This window comes from Lathyrus oleraceus, chromosome 2 (genome assembly GCF_024323335.1).
Source record: "Lathyrus oleraceus cultivar Zhongwan6 chromosome 2, CAAS_Psat_ZW6_1.0, whole genome shotgun sequence".
NCBI lineage: Eukaryota > Viridiplantae > Streptophyta > Magnoliopsida > Fabales > Fabaceae > Lathyrus > Lathyrus oleraceus.
Window position 1 is genome coordinate 285,156,690 of NC_066580.1, and position 22,677 is coordinate 285,179,366.

Sequence of the window (22,677 nt, forward strand, 5' to 3'; positions counted from 1 at the left end):
AACAACCACATCCATAATATCAAGAAAAACAACACCGTCCTTAACAATAGGCCTACCAGCCTCGAAATAGTAATCAAACCAGCACCAACTATGAGAGGAAGAGGGTCACCTTCGGTCCTATTCCGATGACATATGTAGAATTATATCCCTCTTTGATAGAGAGGAAATTGATTACTCCACGAGACCCACCGGCTATACCTACCAATCCCTAGTGGTGGTATAGGCCCGAATTACATTGTGTTTATCATTCCAGTGCTCCCGTACATGACGTGGAAAATTGCTACCCTTTGAAGACCAAGGTTCAAGACCTTGTGAGATGTGGCATTATGTGTTTCAAGGACGTAGGTCCTAATGTAAAGAAGAACCCATTGCCCGAGCATGGGAGATCTGTTAACATGGTCCAAGGCTGCCCTGGAAAGTAAAAAGTCAAATACGTCAGTCATATTTGACAATCTCTGGTCGAGATGAATCGATTGTTGTGTGATTATAGTTATTAAGAGCACGACCACGATAGATGCCGAGTATGTTCTGTCAACCGAAGAGGTTGTCGCCAGGTGCGCAAAGATGTTCAAGAAATGCTGGATGAGGGAGTCATTGAGATCCTTCAAAACAGAAATGTTGACGAAGATGTTGATGAAGTCAACGTAATTTCTCCAGTATTCTGAATCCCCGAGCCTGTTATCATCAAGTATGATGGTAGCAAGCAGAAGGTTTCTCCTGCTTTGACCATTAAGCCAGTCGGCCCTGTACCATATTCTTCTAAGAAGGCGGTCCCCTATCGCTACAATGTTGTAGCATTGGAGAATGGGAAAGAGGTGCCCCTGCCCTCTTCATCTGTTGTTAATATTTCCGACGTCAGCGGCCTGACCCGCAGCGGTCGTGTTTTCTCGGCTCCGCCAAAGCCGCAAGTTGATGCTCGAAGGAATGCACCGCTGATTATGTTGAACGCCCGATTGGGAATGTTGTGAACGCTCCGAATCCGGCACTTGTTGCTAAACGTACTTCTACATTGAAAACTTTTGTCTCTGTTGGCCCGGGTGACAATACAAAATAAGACCGTGATGAGATGCTGAGGCTCATCAATAGAAGTGAGTACAACGTTGTAGATCAGCTTCTACAAATGCCATCCAAAATCTCTGTATTATCCTTGCTGGTGAATTCAGAACCATGCCGAGAAGCTCTGCAGAAGGTGTTGGATGTGGCGTATGTGGATCACAACGTCACGATTGAACAATTCGACAGTATTGTTGCAAACATTACCGCTTGTAACAATTTAAGTTTTTGTGATGTTGATCTCCCTACGGAGGGAAGAGACCACAACCTGGCATTACACATATCTATGAGCTGCAAAGATGACGCCATGTCCAATGTGCTGGTGGACACTGGGTCATCATTGAATGTATTTCCAAAATCCACTCTTACAAAGTTATCATATCAAGGGCCTCCCATGAGGCAGAGTGGGGTAGTTGTGAAGGCTTTCGATGGGTCTCCCAAAACTGTGATTGGAGAGGTTGATCTCGCAGTCAAAATCGGACCAAGTGATTTCCAAATTACCTTCCAGGTTATGGACATTCACCCATCGTATAGCTGTCTCTTAGGCAGACCATGGATTCACGAGGCAGGCGCCGTGACATCCACCCTACACCAAAAACTGATGTTTGTGAAAAATAAGAAGCTGGTGGTGGTAGGGGGAGAAAAGGCTCTCCTGGTTAGCCATTTTTCTTCCTTCTCTTACATAGATGTTGAGGATGAAGTTGGAACTCTGTTCCAAGCTTTATCTATTGCTGAACCTATTAAGAAGGGAACTTCTTCATTTGCTTCCTATAAAGATGCTAAGTTGGCCATTGAGCATGGTGCAACTGCTGGATTGGGGCAAATGATTGAGTTGGAGGAAAACAAATCCCGGGCTGGCATAGGCTATTCTTATGGTGTCTTCAAAAAGCAAGGGTTGTTCAAGAGTGGTGGATTCATCCACACCGGTCAAGATGAAGAGGCTGCTGCCATTCTGGAAGAAGATGAAGAGGATTCTGGCAACTTCATCATTCCTGGAGGGATCTGCAATAATTGGGTCGTTGTTGATATTCCAACAGTTATCCATAAGTCAAAGTAATGTTCATTGTGTTTGAAAACCCTTATCCCATGCCAAAAGGAGAAGTGATGACATTGTTGGCGCATAAATACAATGATATTTTCATTCAATAAATTCATGATTAAAATGTTTGTTTTTCCAATTATTTTCCCTTCTCGCTTTTGCATGAAATTGGTGATCACATAAAACCCTAAAAATAAGAATAAAATCAATCTTTTCATCTGCATAATGATTTGCCTTGTTTGAATTCTAAAATCTCTTTTATATCCAAAATCATTATGCAGGTTGATCAAACCCATTGAACATAATGATCCAACACCATCTCCCAACTTTGAATTCCCTGTATTTGAGGCGGAAGGGGATGATGTTGAAGAGATTCGTGACGAGATTACCCGTCTACGTGAGCATGAAGAGAAGATCATTCAGCCGCATCTTGAGAATCTGGAAACAATCAACATGGGGTCTGAAGATTGTGTGCGAGAAGTGAAGATTGGGGCACTCCTGGAAGAGTCTGTTAAGAAGGGGTTGATCGAGTTGCTACGAGAATATGTCGACGTCTTTGCCTGGTCATATGAAGACATGCCTGGTCTAGATACAGATATTGTGCAACATTTCCTGCCTTTGAAGCCTGAGTGTGTGCCTGTGAAGCAGAAGCTCAGAAGAACTCATCCTGATATGGCAGTGAAGATCAAAGGAGAAGTTCAGAAGGAAATTGATGCGGGGTTTCTGGTGACTTCTACATATCCTCAATGGGTGGCCAATATTGTGCCCGTGCCTAAGAAAGATGGAAAAGTCCAAATGTGTGTGGATTATAGAGACTTGAATAAAGCTAGTCCAAAAGATGATTTCCCTCTACCACATATTGATATGTTGGTAGATAATGCAACTAAATTCAATGTCTTCTCATTTATGGACGGATTTTCCGGATATAATCAGATCAAAATGGCACCCGAGGATATGGAGAAGACAACATTCATCACACCTTGGGGAACATTCTGTTATCGAGTGATTCCCTTCGGTTTGAAGAACGCCGGAGCCACGTATCAACGAGTTATGACTACCTTGTTTCATGATATGATGCACAAGGAGATCGAGGTATATGTTGATGATATGATTGCAAAGTCAAGAACGGATGTTGAACATGTAGAACACTTGTTGAAGCTTTTTCAGTGTTTGAGGAAGTATAGGCTTTGTTTGAATCCCAACAAGTGTACATTTGGAGTCCGTTCCGGCAAGTTATTGGGCTTGTTTGTCAGCGAAAGAGGTATTGAGGTTGATCCTGTAAAGGTCAAAGCAATAAAGGAGATGCCTACGCCCAAATCTGAAAAGCAAGTTCGAGGTTTTCTTGGCCGCTTGAATTATATTTCCAGATTTATATCCCACATGACTGCCACATGTGCGCCAATATTCAAGCTCCTCCGGAAAGATCAGGCTCATGATTGGACCGAGGATTACCAAAAAGCCTTTGACAGTATTAAAGAGTATTTGTCTGAGCCTCTGATTCTGTCACCACCTGTGGAAGGGAGACCATTGATTATGTATCTGATAGTTCTTGAAGACTCAATGGGTTGTGTTCTTGGTCAGCAAGATGAGTCGGGAAAGAAAGAGTATGCTATCTACTACCTGAGTAAGAAGTTCACTGATTGTGAGTCTCGATACTCGATGCTTGAGAAGACATGTTGTGCTTTGGCTTGGGCTGCTAAGCGCTTACGCCAGTATATGTTGAATCATACGACTTGGTTGATATCCAAAATGGATCCAATCAAGTATATCTTTGAGAAGCCTGCTTTAACTAGGAGGATTGCCCGTTGGAAGATGTTGTTATCTGAGTATCATATTGAGTATCGAGCTCAGAAGGCGATAAAAGGTAGTATCTTGGCTGACCATTTGGCACATCAACCAATTGAGGATTATCAGTCAGTTCAGTATGACTTCCCAGATGAGGAAATTATGTATTTTAAAATGAAAGATTGCGATGAGCCTACGCTCGATGAAGGGCCAGAACCTGGTTCCAGATGGAGTATGGTGTTTGATGGCGCTATGAATCAATATGGAAATGGTATTGGTGCAGTAATTATTACTCCTCAGGGCACACATTTTCCTTTCACAGCAAGGCTAAGTTTCAAATGCATAAATAATATGGCGGAATATGAGGCTTGTATTATGGGACTGGAAGAATGTATTGATCTTAGGATCAAGCATCTCGATGTTTATGGTGATTCGACCCTCGTTGTTAATCGGATTAAGGGTGAATAGGAGACGAATCAGCCTGGCCTCATCCCATATAGAGATTATGCGAGGAGGATTTCAACGTTCTTTACTGAGGTTGACTTCCATCATATTCCTCGAGATGAGAACCGGATGGCAAATGCTCTTGCTACACTTTCTTTAATGATTGTGGTTAGACTTTTGAGTGAAGTGCCCAATATCATTGTGATGCGCTTAGACAGACCAACTCATATATTTGCAGTAGAGGAGGTGCAAGATGATAAGCCATGGTATTATGATATTAAGTGCTTTCTTCAGAGCCAGATTTACCCGCCCGGGCATCTGTGAAAGATAGAAAGACTTTGAGAAGATTATCTGACAGTTTCTACCTCGATGGCGATGTGCTTTACAAGAGGAACTTTGACATGGTTCTGCTCAGATGCGTGGATAGACACGAAGCATACCTGTTAATGGCTGAGATCCATAAGGGTTCATTTGGTACTCATTCCAATGGACATGCCATGGCTAGAAAGATGTTGAGAGTAGGCTACTATTGGCTGACAATGGAGTCTGATTGTTGCAAATATGTGAAGAAATGCCATAAGTGTCAGATTTATGCGGATAGGATTCATATTCCCCCGACACTTCTGAATGTGATTTCATCACCATGGCCTTTCTTCATATGGGGAATTGACATGATTGGCATGATAGAGCCGAAAGCGTCCAACGGTCACCGATTTATTCTCGTAGCAATTGATTACATCACCAAGTGGGTTGAAGCGGCATCATATGCAAATGTGACTAGGCAGGTGGTTGTGAAGTTTATCAAGAATCAACTCATATGTCGTTATGGTGTTCCAGATAAGATCATTACTGACAATGGATCTAACCTGAACAACAAGATGATGAAAGAGCTGTGTAGCGAGTTCAAGATAGCACATCATAATTCTTCTCCTTACAGACCCAAGATTAATGGGGTTGTTGAAGGTGCTAATAAGAACATCAAGAAGATTATCCAGAAGATGGTTGTTACGTACAAGGATTGGCACGAGATGCTGCCATTTGCTTTGCATGGATATCGTACGCCTGTCCGTACTTCAACAGGGGCAACCCCTTTCTCTCTTGTTTATGGCATGGAGGATGTGCTCCCAGTAGAGGTGGAGATCCCATCAATGAGAGTCTTGATGGAAGCCAAGTTGACTGATGCTGAATGGGTTCAGAGTCGTTACGACCAACTGAATTTGATTGAAGAGAAGAGATTGACCACCATGTGTCACAGTCAGTTATATCAGCAAAGGATGAAGAAAGCCTTCGATAAGAAGGTCAAACCTCGTGTGTTCCGAGAAGGTGATCTTGTGCTCAAGAAAGTCTTGTCTTTCGCCCCCGATTCCAGGGGCAAGTGGACTCCAAACTATGAAGGTTCATACGTTGTTAAGATAGCCTTTTCAGGCGGTGCTTTAATACTTACGACTATAGATGGGGAGGATTTCGTTTCTCCTGTGAATTCAGATGCAGTCAAGAAATACTTTGCCTAAAAATAAAAACAAAATAGCTCGCTAAGTTGAAAACCTGAAAGAGCGACTTATGCAAAAATGAGCATCTCGGTGGATTAAAAACCCGAAAGGGCGATCCAAGCAAAAGTTAGAGACATAAAAAAGGAATATGTATCCCGCTAGATTGAATACCTCACCCTGGGGCAATCTAGGCAAAAATTAGGGATTTGGCAAGCAACTGCATCCTGACAAGACTTTGCTCTACAAAATGTCATCTGTCAGGGATTCTAACTCAGTCATCATCAACAAAAGCTTCAAATACATCGGATTCAGAGTTGGTGGAGAAATGGTCATTATGTTCAGTGTAGCCCTTTTCCAATATATATCACCAATTTCAAATGTGTAAAGATCTATGGAGTATTGCCATTTGCAGACTACCATTCCATCAAATAAATTTGAGCCTTTATCCAATCATTTGCACTCTTATTTGTTTCTACTCAACAAATGTTTTGCATGTTTAAATTGAGAAATATCATTGTTTTAAATAAATAAAATTTCATAATCTGTTCGTAAACAAAGTGAACATTCACAACGACAAAAAGATACTGAGGGTGTCTTCAGTGCTCTCCCAAAGACGGTATGATATCCAACATGGTAAGACATTTGTTCATACTCCTGGCATGATTGTATCCTTTTCCTCCGGAGCCTCTCGTGGTCTTTTTCCCGAGCAGAGTGTTTGGTATAATATTCAGTAGAGTAGCAATCCTTCCTCCTCAGCAGATGTGGTCTCTTTGATAGAGCAGTATTTAGTGGTGACCTTGGAGGCTTCTGATTGGTGGTTGTTCCCCATGGAGATCCATCCTCCCCTTTGATAATTTCCCCAGTAAAGTTGCTTTTACGATGGAGTTTATGTGTGCGATGATCCTGTCCCCAGTGGGAATGGCTGATGATCATTCCCCTGCAGAGATCTTTGTTTCCTGGTATCTCTTTCCCCTCATCAGATTGGTTGTTTTCCATTGGGCCTGGCGTTCTCTCTTGAGATGTAGTACCGGATGTTTGTTCATCGATCTTGGGACCTGTTTGTGTTAGATATGTCTGTTTTGTTAGCATTCATCATACATAAACCACGCATATATGCATAATTTTAACATTCAGATATTCATGTTGCATTCTTTGCCATATATCTTTGTTTGTCATCTCCTGCTAGTTGGTAATATATTTCCCCAAGCATATGTTCGTGTATGATCTCCCCATGTAGAGTCAGCCCCATAATGAGAAAGTGTTTATCCTTCCTTCCATATTCCCCACTGAGTTATGTCGTCGTGGATGATGGTTGTTTCTGTTTCCCTCCTAACACATATACTGGGATGGAGCTCCCCCCTGAGTTATATCCTCATAGGGATGAGTCTTGTTTCATCGTGCCTCTATAGTTTGTTCTTAGATTGGTTTTTGGCGTTTTTACTTGCACTTCCCCGTAGTTTAGATGAATAATTTCTCAGTAACCAGTAATTATCCATCTTTCCCTGGACGGAGTCTGTGGTTTTCTACCCCCATACCGGTAGTTGTAAACCCTATTTTATCCCCTTGCAGAGTTAACCTTATTTTCGTTCATCCTAATCAATGACGGCTACTCTTCCGTGGTTTTCTAATCAGTATCTGGTGGATGTAATTCCCTCTTTGACGGTTATCTTTATCCAACATTCAATATTGATATTCCTTTACCTTTTGAGTGTATCTCCTAGTAACCGGTCATATATCTCCCGGATCATTGCCTTTGTCAATGTATCCCCTGCGAGTCATCTTTCATTTGCCTTTTGTCGGCAACGATCGTTTCTCCCTTTGATTTGGTCATCATTTTTATACCTAGTAGTTGGTATCCCGATGCCCTTTCTTTTCGGTCGATTTATCCTTTATTAACCCAGTAACCGGTTGTGGATAATCTTTCATGCGAGTATGTTATCTACATTCTGACGGTAATAGATAATATATCTCATGCGCTCTTTGGTTGAAGTCTTTTGTTCTTCCCCAGTCGAGTAAGATTCGTATTCCTTTTTGCGAAGTCAAATGTCCATCCTGTAATCGAGTTCGCTTCTCAGCCTTCTCTTTTGGATGATGAGTGTTTTGGAAATATTCCCCAATTCACGCCTTGGTTGGTCACCTATTATATGCCCAGTAACCGGTATCCCTGGTGTTCCTTCCCTTCTGCTCCCTATTATGACTTTGTCCCCTGTGGAGTCAGATTCTCCTGAGTAGAAATATACCTTTTTAGGTTTTCCTCAGATGATTTTGGATGTTTGATATCTCTCACCCTTATACCGGTCTTAGATATTCATTCTCCCCGAGCATGTTGTTCTTCCACCCTCATACCGATGTTTGGATCACATGTCTCCTTGAGCTTATTACCCAGTAACCGGTAATACATCACCCTGATGTTTCCCCGGAGGAGTCCTGTTTGGACTTTCCCCAGCGAAGTCCGTTAGTGGATTTTCCCGTCTGAGTCCGGATTTTCATCCGAAGTATCCTCTGTGGATAATTTTTGCTGTATTGGCATATTCCCCAATACATGCCTCTTTGAGTCAGCTCGATTCCTTCCATTGATTTATTTTCATGGAGTCTCTCTCATGTCTCAGCAAGTTATAAGTCGTGACCTACTCGCGCAATTTATCTCCTTTTCTATCCCCACAAGAGTCTTAGAGTCTATGTCCCAGGGAGTGAATTACTCATGTGGATTGTCAGTATCTCCAGATTTCTTTTCTTCTTTATGGACACATATCTCCACAGAGTATTACTTTTTGCATACATATATTTGCATCATGAGGTCTCTTAGGGACCAAAATTCGTCTCTTTGTTATTATTTAAGCCCATTCTACCTTGTCAAGACGAAGATTTTAACCTTCACTTCTCCGGCTAGAATGACCTTAAATAGGGGCATCTGTAAGACCCTAATTTTGGCCCTAAGATCCCTCATGGCATCATAACATGGCATTTTCATGGCCTCAAGGATCATAAGCATCTTGGCTCCTTACCTTTGGGTGGGATCTCTCTTGTGAGTGGTTTGAGATCACCAAGTATGCTTGAATTTTATATTATTGCTTTTCTCATCTATTTCTTAACCAAAAGCACAAAAATATGTCACTAACATTTCTTGTTTGTAACTTGAGCAATCATAAGGTCTAAGGCTTCTAGGAGATCCTTTGCGCAATGATATGGTCAAGAGAAGATGAAAGCAAGCATGGCAATGGTTCCCAAAGCTCCCATCCATTAAAAATTCCTCCCAAGTATCTCAATTCATCATTTATGATCAAGCAAATCAAAGGGTTTGAGGTGTGTTTCCCAAGGAAACCCTAATTCATTTGTTCATCAACTATGCCTTGCTCATGAAGCAACCTCAGCCCATGGTCAAATACAATCAAGGGAAGTTCTTTAATTCATCATTTCATGAATATTTGAACTTGTTTGAGTGTCCTCAATCATCAATTCATCAAGATATGAAGTGTGGACTTGAGAAGTTGATCAGTCAATGCATTTGACTATTTTGAAATACACTAAGACCTAACGTTATATGTGTTGGTCAAATGGGGATGATCCCAAGAGAAAGAATGTTCTTAAGAACAATATGAAAAACTTTCATGTTCATCCAAAATTGGTTTGAAGCTTGGAAGGTCATCATCCACTCCAAGACATTATAGGTCATTTTAACTGAAATCCTAATTTTGGGTCAACTTCCCAAGAACATAACTCATTCATTTTTCATGATTTATGGATGAGACTTAATGCATTGGAAATCTTATTGTGTCTACTTAAAATGTTATGTTGAGCAAAATTTCAAAATATCAAAAGAAATACATGTGATAATGCAAAACATTATAGGTCACTTTGGACCAAATGCATTGAAATAAGAAAAAGTCCAACTTCAAGTGCCCATAACTCCATCATCAAAAATCCAAATGATGCAAATTTAAGTCCAAATTGTTTGTCTTTAAAAGATCTGCAACTTTTATGTTGAAGATTTTATCATTTGGAGCTTGCATCATTGAGACAGAGGGGCTTAAACATTGGCCAAATTTGGAAACTTCACATATGCATGTTTTGCACCCTACACTTCAAGCTCCAATTTCATTAATTTCCAAGGCCCAATTGGAGTTTTGATCAACATAGCATTTGTTCCTTTGCAACAAGCTTTCTAACCATTACTCATAAGGTTGCATTTGGAGTTTGGAAGAATCATTTTCGAAGACATGAAGAATTAGGTGCATTTTTGGAAATTCATTTCAAATACGTTGCATGAACCATTGACATTCAATTTGCACGTCCATTTCTCATTCGATGATGTATAGCAATCAATTCCAATCAGAATTGGACCCTCCATGCGCCTGCACAGGCCCATGCATGGAGGCCCTCTTCTCCCATGCACACGAGTTAGGTCATGCATTCAGCCATCTCCATCTATAAATACCATGCCATAGCTTCACAATTCTTCAACCTAAAGGCGCCTAAACCCCTGCTGAACTCAAAACCCAACCCTCACCAAAGGAACTTTTCATTTTCTTTTAAAAAAATTTCAGATCTGAAATTCAATTTCATCGATCGATTTTTAAGATCCATAGTTCCTAAACCTTCTTCATTTGATCCATTGAAGCTTCTATTTGTAAAAGGAACCAAAGAGAGTGACTCAATTATTCACAATTCAAAGGTTTTGCTCAACTGCATTTTGCTTCAAAACAGCCTATACATTGCTCCATTTGCTTTCATTTTGTGTGATATCAAGTCCTCTGCATATAGGCATCATTGTTGTGTTCTTAATTTTTAAAATCAATCAAGTTCAGTTGAACACCACCAAAGTTCCATCTCTGATTTCTTTCTTAATAGGGATCTAGAGGGGAATTGAGTGGCATAGGAGTGATGTACATCACTCCACCTTTCGAATGGTATCTGGATCGTGTATTTTAGTTAACATTTTTTTACCTGCAATTTTTGGCCTTCGTCGGAGCTAGCCGGAGAAGACGGTGGCGCTGGCTACCGTCTGGTCTCCAGATTGGATCTGAGCCGTCCATCTCAGTTTCCAGATCTAATCTCCTCCACACATTGTTATGACTTTCTTTTATTCATTATGTTACTCATTGACTGGGGTTCATGGTGCGCGCGCATGCCAATGCCATTAGATCCGCCACGTCATTTAATGAGACACAATCCAACGCGTGTGGATTTTTCATATTTTCCATTTCTTATTTTAATTTCCATTTCATTTTTTAATTCCATATCATTTTCTAAAATTTATATCTCTTTTATTATTGGTCCCAAAATTATGGGACCAATTGCATTATTTCTCTTTTAATTTCTAGTTTCTAAAAATGATTTTTAATATTTTTTATTTTATCATTTGCTATTTTTTAGTAATTTTCTCTTTTCTAGTTATTTTTAATTCATTTTAAATAGTTTTTGATATTCAAAAAATACAAAAATATTTTCTCAACCTCTTTGAATGATGATAGATCTATGAAAAATATTCTCATCAATTTAATTGATTAAAAATAGTTTCTGACTATTAAAAATGCTGAAACATGGGATAATTCACTTGGACTTTTCAAAGTTTATTTGAAGTGAGTTTGAAGTTTGACGTTTCTTTAATATTTTAATTCATGTTTTATTTTAATATAAAAAAATGACAAAAATATTTTGTTTATTTCTTGACTTCTAATATTCATTTTGGTTCTGTTTTCTATTGTTTGACCTTGATCTTCTCTATCTTTGGTCAACACTTGTTGATTGATGCATATCATTTCATTTAATGCACTTTATTTCTTCATTTCTTTCTTCTTCTTCCCCTCCTTCTTTTTTCTTTTTTTGATCAATGAGTTAAAGATTGGTGGTTAGCATTGATTAGGGAGGTTTAATCTTCCTTGATTCAAATCTAAATCGTCCTGATCATGGATCAAGTGAATGGCTTTGCATTAAGGATAGATTGCTTTCTAAATCATGCAAAGGACCTAAATCGATACAAGATTATTTCTCATCTTCTTTTTGGCATGGCAAGTTGTTGGAGTTTGATTCACTAATCAAGACCTCTAACTTGTGTTGTTGCCTATATTATTATTGACCGGCCTCAGATAGTTGTGACTTCTACATAAGTCCAATTACGATTGCTTAACATAGCGCTAAATTTGCCTTATGGCACACTAACTACTAACACTAACCATTAACCATTAACATTTACTTCTTGCTCTTTAAATTTATGCAATTTACTATTCTTGTACATATTATTCATTCGCTTTTCCCCCTTTGCTCACTTGAGCACATGTTTATATTAATGCAATTTGCCTTTTGCTCACTTGAGCACATAATTGTGTATATATTATTGTGCTTGTGTTTTGTTTTGATTGTTGTGGACCAAATGCAAAGGAATGGACAAATGGACTTAGTTTCTAGGATTTTCCCTATGCAAATTGGAGGAAAAGGACTTTAAATTTTGAAGATGGATTAGAAGGACCAAACCTCTAAACTCACTCTTGTCCATTCTTGATTTTTTTCATAAAACTCTTTGATGTGTGTGCTCTTGTGCTAGGGAATCCTATGAGAGCTCAAATTGAAGAACCATTGCCATGCTCATCCAAAGTGAAAGATACAAGATACATTGGGGATCTTCTAAGAAGCTTGTTTGATTGTGTTGATTGCTTGAGCTTACTATTATTTTGCTTGCACATTCCAAAGGATGGGAGCTACTTGGATCATCAATATGATCTCAAGAGAGGAACTCCATTTGTGGTCTTGTTTCTTATCCCTTATCTCTTGTATGATTAGGACTTTAGCCATTCTTCTTCTTCCCTCCACTCTAACCCAAGCCAAAACTTTTGTGCAAACATTTAACACTTCTTTCAAACATTAGAAACCTAAGCCTTATGCTTTTGATTTTCAAACTTTATTTTCATAACACTTATTTTGAATTGGACTTCTAAGTCAACTTTGACCATATTTTGTACATACTTTTCATTGGTAAAAATAACTCATTCAAATACATTTTGTGGTTTCAATGGCCACTTCCTTAATCAAAAATTTTCATAACCTTTAGCTATTAGGTCTGAGTTATCCTTGAGGCAGATGTAAGACTCACCTATATCCTTAGTGATGGACAATGAGTCTTCCATGCTTATTATAGGGTTAACCCCTCACTAACATGTTGAAACTATCCTCACATGGTGGATTTGTGGTTTTAGGTTGAGTTTTCTCCCTTGGATAACAAAAGACCTTAAGGCTTTTGGATCAAACTATTCACAATCTCATTTTGAGATTTTTACCCCGAACTACGAGTTTTTGATCCTAATCTTTTTTAAGATGCTACGTAGGCAATGGGTTTATCCATCCAAACATAAAATTTAATAACTTGTATATTCTCTTCTCATCTCTTCAATCATGTTTACACAAACAAATTTTCACAAAATACCAACCTTACAACAAATGTGAAAAGGGCTCCCTAGCAGTACCTAGGATGTTTTGAGTGCTTAAAACCTTCCCATTGAATAACCAACCCCCTTACCCCGATCTCTGACATTCTTACTAGTTTTTGATTCGATAAAACTTTTAGGTTTTTGTTCACTTTCTAACCACTCCTTTGGATAAATAGAAGTGTGGTGGCGACTCGACTTGTATGGTGTACCTTAGATTTAGTCAATATCTCTAATGGTAACGAATACCCCGTTATACTCGGGAAACGTGAAAACGAATTTGCTGGGGAAAACAAAGGAAGTAGATTACCTTTTACCGGTTATTGGGTAAAGTTAAAGTACTCAAGATTAAGAAGAATGTTACCAGTTACTAGGTAATAAACCCTCGGGGACCAAAAGATATATCTAGGAAATAACTATAAAGAAACGGTCAATCAAAGACTCAACCCAATGAGGATATAACTCAGGGGGAGTGGTTCCATCCAGATGATAAACTAGGGAGGAAACTAAAATAATAATCATCCACGAGGAAATAACTCAGTGGGGAATGAGAAAGGATAAACTCTTGCTTCCTAAGGGGCTGACGCTCTACAATTGAAGGACGACAAACACACCAAATCTGCATGGGGAAATAATATCACCAAAGCAGGGGATCAGAAGAAAAATCAATGCAATAAAATGCACAATGAAATAGCACAAAGGATACAAATAACGAAGATTTGAATCATCACTATAAAACACTCGGCTTATCTTAACAAAATGGAAATACCCACTGGAGAATTTGCTAGGGGTGAAAATAAATCATCTAGCTCAGAATAAATCAACTATGGCTAGGGAGAGCCATGGAGAACATGCTTCTATTCAACTTACGGCAAACTTCACGGGGGAAAAGAGCACTGCTGAAGGATAAAGATGGGTTTGCTAAGGATCCTAAAATAAGTCAACATTGTGGGGATTTTTAAGTCAATACCATCTCTGGTGGGAGATAACCTTGCAAGTGAAATGATCAAATACTGCTCAGAACCAAGCACTGCAGGGAATGAGGGAACTTCCACCATAAGACGAGACTCTTTCGAGGATTCAAAAGGTAAAACTCTGAATGACGAATCAGGAAAACTCCTAGGGATACCGTGACCTAAAGGAACAAATCAAAGACCACTAAACTCTTCAATAATCATCAGATTCTTCTTCGAAATTGCAAAATAAACCAATTCCAAGGCAAAGATAACCGGATCTGACTCATACAGGGGAGAAATTATTGTGGTTATGCAACACACAAAAATGAAATTAGGGATCTGGAGACTAAATAAATGTTCCGAGATAGCCGGGGTTCAATCATTAATTCACAGACCGGGGAATGCAAAGCATGGACACCTCTGCCGAGGAAGATGAACTGCAAATGGGGGCCAATCATCAGCGCAACCGGGGATAATCGATTGCTTGGGGAGCAACTTATTAACCATGTTGGGCATGAATGATAAACTGTTGGGGAGGACAGAGTCACTAAACCAACTTCTTGGGGAAGACGAACAATGTCTCACACATCAAGACTTACCGTCCTTGATACTACTGTTGATGTTCCTTCTTGAAATTGATTATTCTTTAAAGTAAATGCCTTATTATTTTAAGAAAAATGATTATTCATTGATTTATTTCAAAATTATCATCATAAAAATTCAATTTTAAAACAGAATCAAAATAAGAATAGAAATAATTGGATAAAAGTTTAACTTTATTTAATAGAATGGTAGTCCGCGGATGGCGGGACTCCATGGATCTTTACAAAAGATTGAAATGGTAATTTACATGGAAAAAGACTACATTGAATATAATTATCACTATTCTCCCTACCAACTTCAAAATCACTATGCTTGTCTTCAGTTGAGAATGATGAATCAGAACCAAACGACTGCTCAAAACTGCTTCAAAGATCAGGACTAGACATATGCAATTACTTGCCATAATCCCTAATTTTTTCCTAGATTTCCCTGAGGCAGGGTACTCAATATACCAGGATAAATTTTCTGTTTTATGTCTCTAACTTTTGCCTGGATCGCCCTTTCGGGTTTTCAATCCACCGATACGCTCATTTTTTCCTAAGTCTCCCTTTCGGGTTTTCAACTTAGTGAGCTATTCTTTTATTTTTTTAGACGAAGTATTTCTTGACTGCATCGGTGTTCAAGGATGAGTGAACTCTTCACCATCCATAGTTATAAGAATCAAAGCACCACCTGAGAATGCTCTCTTAACAATATTTAGGCCTTCATAATTAGGAGTTCACTTGCCCCTAGCCTCGGGTTTGAAAGATAGAATCTTCTTGAGCACGAGTTCACCTTCTCAGAATACACGAGGCTTGACCTTCTGATAAAATGCTTTCTACATTCTCTGCTGATATAACTGACCATGACACATGGCAGTCAATCTCTTCTCTTTAATCAAATTTAACTGATCATATCTGGTTTAGCACCATTCAACCTCTGTAAACTTGGCTTCCATCAAAACACGCAATGATGGGATTTCAACCTCCACGGGGAGCATACCTTCCATACCATAAACAAGAGAGAAAGGGGTACCCATGTAAAGCAAGCGGGAGAATCTCATACCAATCTTTGTATGTAATAACCATCTTCTAAATGATCTACTTAATATTCTTGTTTGCAACTTCAACATCCCCATTCATCTTGGGTCTGTAGGGAGAAGAATTATGATGTGCAATCTTGAAGTCTTTACAAAGAGCTTCCACCATATTATTATTCAACTTAGATCCATTATCAATAATGATCTTACTTGGCACACCATAACGATATATAATCTGATTCTTGATAAACCTTAATATGACTTGCTTGGTCACATTCGCATACGATGCCACTTCAACCTACTTTGTAAAGTAGTCAATAGCCACCAGAATGAAACAATGTTCGTTTGAAGCTTTGTGGAGTGCAAACAAATATTATGCAGATGGAAAGATTTTTATTTATTTATGTTCTTTGTGATTACCATTTTCAGAAAAATCAAAAAGTAAAAATAAAACATCATAGATGTGGATGAATAAAATCGTATTTCCTTGATGATAATGAGGAAAATTCCCAACAATGTTCACTTCTCCCTTAGGCATAGGAGAAGTATTTTTCTTAAAATAAATGAAAAAAAATTACTTAGAATGGTGTATAACAACATGAACATCAACAGCAATCCAGTTGTTGCAAGTCTGCCCATGTGTCACAAAGTTTGCGCAAGCTTTGTCTTCATCACTGTCTTCAACAATGGCAGTTGAGTGTTGGTCATTCTCATGAATGAACCCTGCACTGCAGAAAACTGGTTGCATAACCTTGACATTGACATTGAATGGCCCTTGCTGAAATCCTAGTCCTGCTCTGTTCTTATTCTCAACGACTTCCACAACATGGCCACACTTTTCAATATTTCCATCCTGAATAGCCTCTTGCGCATCTTTTGAAGAAAACATGGGTGCCCCAACTTTCTTTAATTCATAAGTAATGGACAAAGCTTAGAAAGTCATTCCAACTTCCTCCTCAGTATCAACATAAGTAAAAGATGAAAAATGGCTCACCAACAATACCTTCTCTCCACCAACAACGACAAGCTTGCCGTTCTTCACAAATTTCATCTTTTGGTGTAAAGTAGACGTCACAGCTCCAACTTCATGAATACATGGCCTTTCCAACAAGTAGCTATAGGCCTGGTGAATATCCATCACTTGAAAAGTAATTTGGAAATCACCCGGACCTATCATAACCGGCAGGTCCACTTCTTCAATGACAGTTTTACGAGAACCGTCAAACGCTTTAACAACTACGTCACTATACGTCATCGGGGCGCCCTGATACGAGAGTCTTGATAGAGTTGACTTCAGCAACACATTCAACAATAATCCAATATCATCCAAAACGTTAGACAAAGCATTCTCCTTGCAATTCATTGAAATATGGAGCGCCAAATTGTGATTCATGCCTTCCTTAAGAAGTTTTTCGTTATAGAAGCTCAAGTTGTTACAAGCAGTGATGTTAGAAACAATATGGTTAAACTGATCCACAGTAACATCATGTTCCACATAAGTTTGTTCCAAAACTTTTTGCAATCATTCTTTGTGTGCCTTAGAATTCATCAGCAATGACATCACAAAGATTTTTTACGGTGTTTGGAGCAGCTGCTCCACAATGTTAAATTCACTCATTTTTATCAGACGTAACACCTCATCATCATCATCATTAGTCTTCGATTTGCTGGATTCACCAGAGTGACACGTTCGGGCACTAATCCGATCCACTAGAGGAATCTCTTCCTTCTTACCCACGGACATATATTCCACAACTTTCGGAAACACTGGACTGAACACATGACCGCTGCGGGTCACCTTTGCTATATCCGCAATATTCACTACTGAGTCTGCAACTGGAAGAGGAACCTCTTGATCATTCTCTATCATAATGGCATTCTACTGGTATGGAACAACTTTATTGGATGAGTAGGGGGCAGGGTCCGCTAACCATATAACTAATGGTGATACCGATCTATTGACATTATTGTTGTTGCTACTATCATACTGAATAACTACCCGCTCACGGGTCTTGAATATTGGAACTATCACATTCACATCATTACCCATGTACCTTGACTGATGAACCTGGATAACATTCTCATCCACCAATCTCTGAATATCACTTTTGACAACCATCATGGTCATGTTCACAATGGCTCACCTTGCACAAATCCTTGTGGATCTCCACCAAAGACCTATAGATACGGTGTACATCAAATACCCTAAAATTCCCCTGACAGTTGTATACCATGTTAAATGAGGCGTTACTATGGGGAGGTAACGAGTTTGCTTTGACGTTCAACGCTTTTTCCTCAAATGACACCATACCACTGACAAGCTTATGAACTCCATACTCTAGTGGATAACAATTCTCAATATCATGACCAGAAGCTCCCTCGTGAAAAGCACAATGAAGGTCAGGTTTGAACCACCATGGCAGGGGCTCAGGAATTTGAGGAGGGTTCCTTGGCTGGATAAGATTCTTAACGACCAAAAACGGGTACAACTCTGCATATGTCATAGGAATTAGGTCAAAAGAGACCTTCTTCCTCTCGAAGTTTTACTGATGATTGGTGTTGTTATAGTTGGTTCGTTGTTGCGGTTGTTGTTAAGGTTGTTGTTGAATTGGAACTAATTGATTGGTTGAATTATTGGAAAAAACTTGAATAACTGATGATAATTGATGCTGATGCTGACGGGATTGGGAACTTTTCCTGAGTTGAGGCCTCCTTTGCCTCCCAACTGATACTGCATTACTTTCTCCTTTCTTCTTCTTTGAGAAGCTACCACCATACTTCTTGCTTGTTGACGCTGCGTCTTTGGACAGACTCCCTTCCAGAACTCCTTCCTCTAATCGCATACCCATGTTTACCATCTCAGTAAAAATGTTTGGGGCACTTGAGATCATACATTCATAATAAAATGAACTCAGCGTCTTCAAGAAAATTTTGTTCATCTCCTTTTCTTCCAAAGGTGGACTAATCTGAGCCGCTAGTTCCCTCCATCTCTGGGCATATTATTTAAACGTATCCTTGTCCTTCTGGGACATCGACCTCAACTGATCTCTATCTGGTTCCATATCAACAATGTACTTATACTACTTGACAAAGGCTTCACCCAAGTCATTGAAAGTACGAATCCTAGCATTGTCCAAGCCCATGTACAATCTAAGGGCAACTTTTGTTAGATTATCCTGGAAGTAGTGAATAAGCAGCTGATCATTATCAGTTTTAGTAGACATCTTCCGGGCATACATAACAAGATGGCTTAACGAACATGTATTCCCTTTATATTTTTCAAAGTCTGGGACCTTGAATTTCACCAAAATTTTAACATTGGGAACCAAACACAGTTACGAAACACTCTTGCCAAATAAATCCTTTCCTCTAAGAGTCTTCACTTCTTTGCGCAACTCAAGAAAATCATCCTTCATTTCGTCCATCTTCTCATATACATATGGACCTTCACACAACTCAGAGTGGTAAGTAGTCTCCTCAACATGAGGAAGAGTATGAACAATAGGAGGAGGAACTAACATGACTAGGCTAGATGCCGGTAGAGAAGGAAAAGTTGGTGCATATTCTTCAGGTACAAAGTTTGGTGGCATTCCCCAAGGGAACCAGCTGGCATAGCAGGAACAAATTGGCTGACAGCAGCAACAGGTATATATGGCGAAGCAATCTCTGAAATAACAGTCCTCTGAAGAGGAGGAGTTGCAGAAGGCGGAGACGGTTGGTTCCGAGCAGCTATCACATATTTCATCAATGTCGTAAGTCTGGAGACCTTATCCTTCAACTCTTTATTCTCTTGCTCTAGGTGTTTTATTAATCTTAAATGGTTAGCTCGAGTGTTATAGTGGTGAGTCAGTTGGGCTGATACACAAAAGAAGAACTAATAAGACACCTGGCAAAGGAAACCTGTTATGCAAATGATGCATGAAATGCAATGTTTCTGATTTTTTTTTTATTTCAAGAAACACATGAAGTCTTATTTCTAAATATAATAATAATTAATAATAATAATTTAATTAACCATAAAATCTCTTTTTATTCATAAAATTTGGAAGGATTACACCGAGTACAATCTCATAAACAAAACAAAAATAAAAATTACAAGAGAAAAGGAAACTATAATCCTAAGGACCCCTAGAAACTCTACATCAGATGATCTGGCCATGGGAGCATATTTCTTGCGGATGCGTCGAATCACTAAATCAAAGGATGTCTTCATCTGAGCCTTCTCGAGGACGAGTTGATCAATAATCTTCTTCCAAGCACCGGAAGGATGAGGCATGCTAGAAGAAGATAAATCTTTTGGCTCTCTGTGCCTTTTCACTACACGCTCCTCCAAAATCTCAATAAGTGCATCTTTGTCTTTCGACTCAAGTTGCAACTCTCAATGCTTTCGGCTCAAAGCATGAAACCGCTCTTCCCACATGTCTTTCTCTTGCTTCATCTTGGCGAGTGCGTCTTCCAACTCCTCTATATATTGGTTAGGGAGAGTTGATAGGTCAACCACAACCATAGACATCGGTCTTTCACAAGCATACGACATCGTGAGCTCCAAACCTCTCTTCTTCACCCAAATAGTGTAAGCTTCCAAAGATACACAGTTGCATGGACCAAGCTCGGATCTTCCTTTCCTATGCACATTATGCCAAGCATGCATTATGTCTTTCTTCAAAAGTTGGGGATCTTTAGCCTCCTTATAGAATAAACACTCTAACTGATGGTTATTAGGCTTATCTCTCAGGGGGAACTCAAGTTGACGATGGGATAAAGTTGTGTGGTAATTGATTCCTCCTTGCGTAGGAATGAGCGGCACATTAGAGAACTCACCACAACTATCAATAATGTCCAGACTACCCAATGCAGAATCATACCAATCAATATCATCATTAGTGAGAGACATGAGTCTCTGAGACCACCGTAGACATTGCCTGTTCTCCAAAAAAGCAGGAGTTTGAGCTAAGTGTGAAAGAAACCACTTGTACAGAAGAGGAACACAACACACAATAGTCACACCACCTTTAGAACTCCTCAAATGTAAAGAGAAATACATGTCAGCCAACAGAGTAGGAACAAGATTCCCAATCAAGAAGATTCTAATGGCGTTAACATCAACAAAATCGTCAATGTTAGGGAACAAAGCTAAACCATAGATGAGCATAACAAAAATAGCTTCAAAAGCATCCATGCTGCCAGCTTGAGCAAAGACAGAAGCTATACCAACATGTAGCTCAGAAGTCAACCCAAGAATACCCCATTTCTTCACCAAGTGAGCATCAATCTCAGATTTCTTCAGATGAAGAGCTTCAGCTATGACATGAGATCTAGGAATCTCCTCCAATCCACTGAAAGGTACCTTGTAGGATATGGGTATACCAAAGAGATGGGCATACAACTCCAACATGGACACAAGCAGATAGTCCTGAAAAGTGAAGCATCGGTAAAGAGGGTCATAGAATTGGACCAAGACACTCAAAAGCCCTTCGTAGCAGTAAATTCATGACCTTCAGGTTATGGATAACCTCAATGTTAATAAAACCAGAGTCACCACCTTACTTTTATTGTTTCCAAAGGAAATGGGAAAAGTACTAACAAAACCCAAAGATAAGAAGTTTTCAAATCAAAACTAATAAAATGCCAGAGATTACAAGTAAGGGGGTTGGTTACACAGAGGGAAGGTATTAGCACCCAAAGTGTCCTAGGAACTCCTAGGGAGCCCTTTTTATGTGTGCATATGTATTTGGTACAAAGTGATATTTACAAACAAATAGAATGGAAGGATGAGAAAAGAATTCATTATTTATTTTTTGTGTTTGGCAAGACCTTCGGTCTTGTGCCTACGTACCAACTTAAAAATGAGGGATCAAAACCTCGTAGTTCGTGATAACAATTTCAAAGAAGTTTGTGAAATGATTTCATTAATAGCTTAATAAGAAAAGGCACAAAAGGGAAAAAGTTTAGTGAAGTTGTTAGTTCTTTTGAAATTTTAAGTCAATATGATTAAATTTATTTACAAGTTTGTTTTAAGAAAAAGTTTAAAAATTCAATGGCATAAGGCTAAAGTTTCTAACCATTAAACAATGTCTAAGCTTGAAATCACAAGCAAAGAAAGGGTTTTTAAAGAGGGGCAGAGATTTTGAAATTTAAGAAGTGGGAGGATATGAAGAGGTTATCCTAGACACAAATTTAAAAGTTATGAGTTGAAATGATCTGAACAATGGGATGTAATCCAACAAACAATAATGTCATATAGAAAACCCACTTTCCCTTTGGACTTTGAATCGAGCAATAATCAATGAGAAATTACCAATATCCAGACATTATGAAGATCAATGTATCAAATAAAGATACCCACATCCAGGCAAGCAATCCCAAAAGTTAGCAGTCTTCTTTATCTTCTCATGTATCAGATGAAACATTCCTTGATCAAATCACAGCAAAGCATCGGACACAAGGTCAAAATAAAAATTAGCGCAATGATTGAGTAGCAGATGAATTCAAACAAGATCCAAGGCTTGCATTAGATGAAGGCTTATTTCATAATAGTTCAGTCTCAGAAATGTTGGCATTGGCCAAGTTCTTTTTGCACAGGGAATGTTGCCTAGTTCTAAGTCCAAGAGTTCAGATTAAGATAAATAGTCCACCAGACATTTGTTAGGGTTTTTATTGTTATTAAGTATATTAAAGTCCTAAGACAACAAAAAAACCAAAATGCACAACCAATATCTACAATCACATAATATGGCTCAAATGAGCAAAGTGAAAATGACATAAACATAAACAAGTTAAATGGAATGTAAATGGAAGTGAATGATAAAAGACTGAAATTTAAATTAGAGTTAGTCAAATGTTAGTCAAAAGTTAGTCAAGTGTTAGTGGT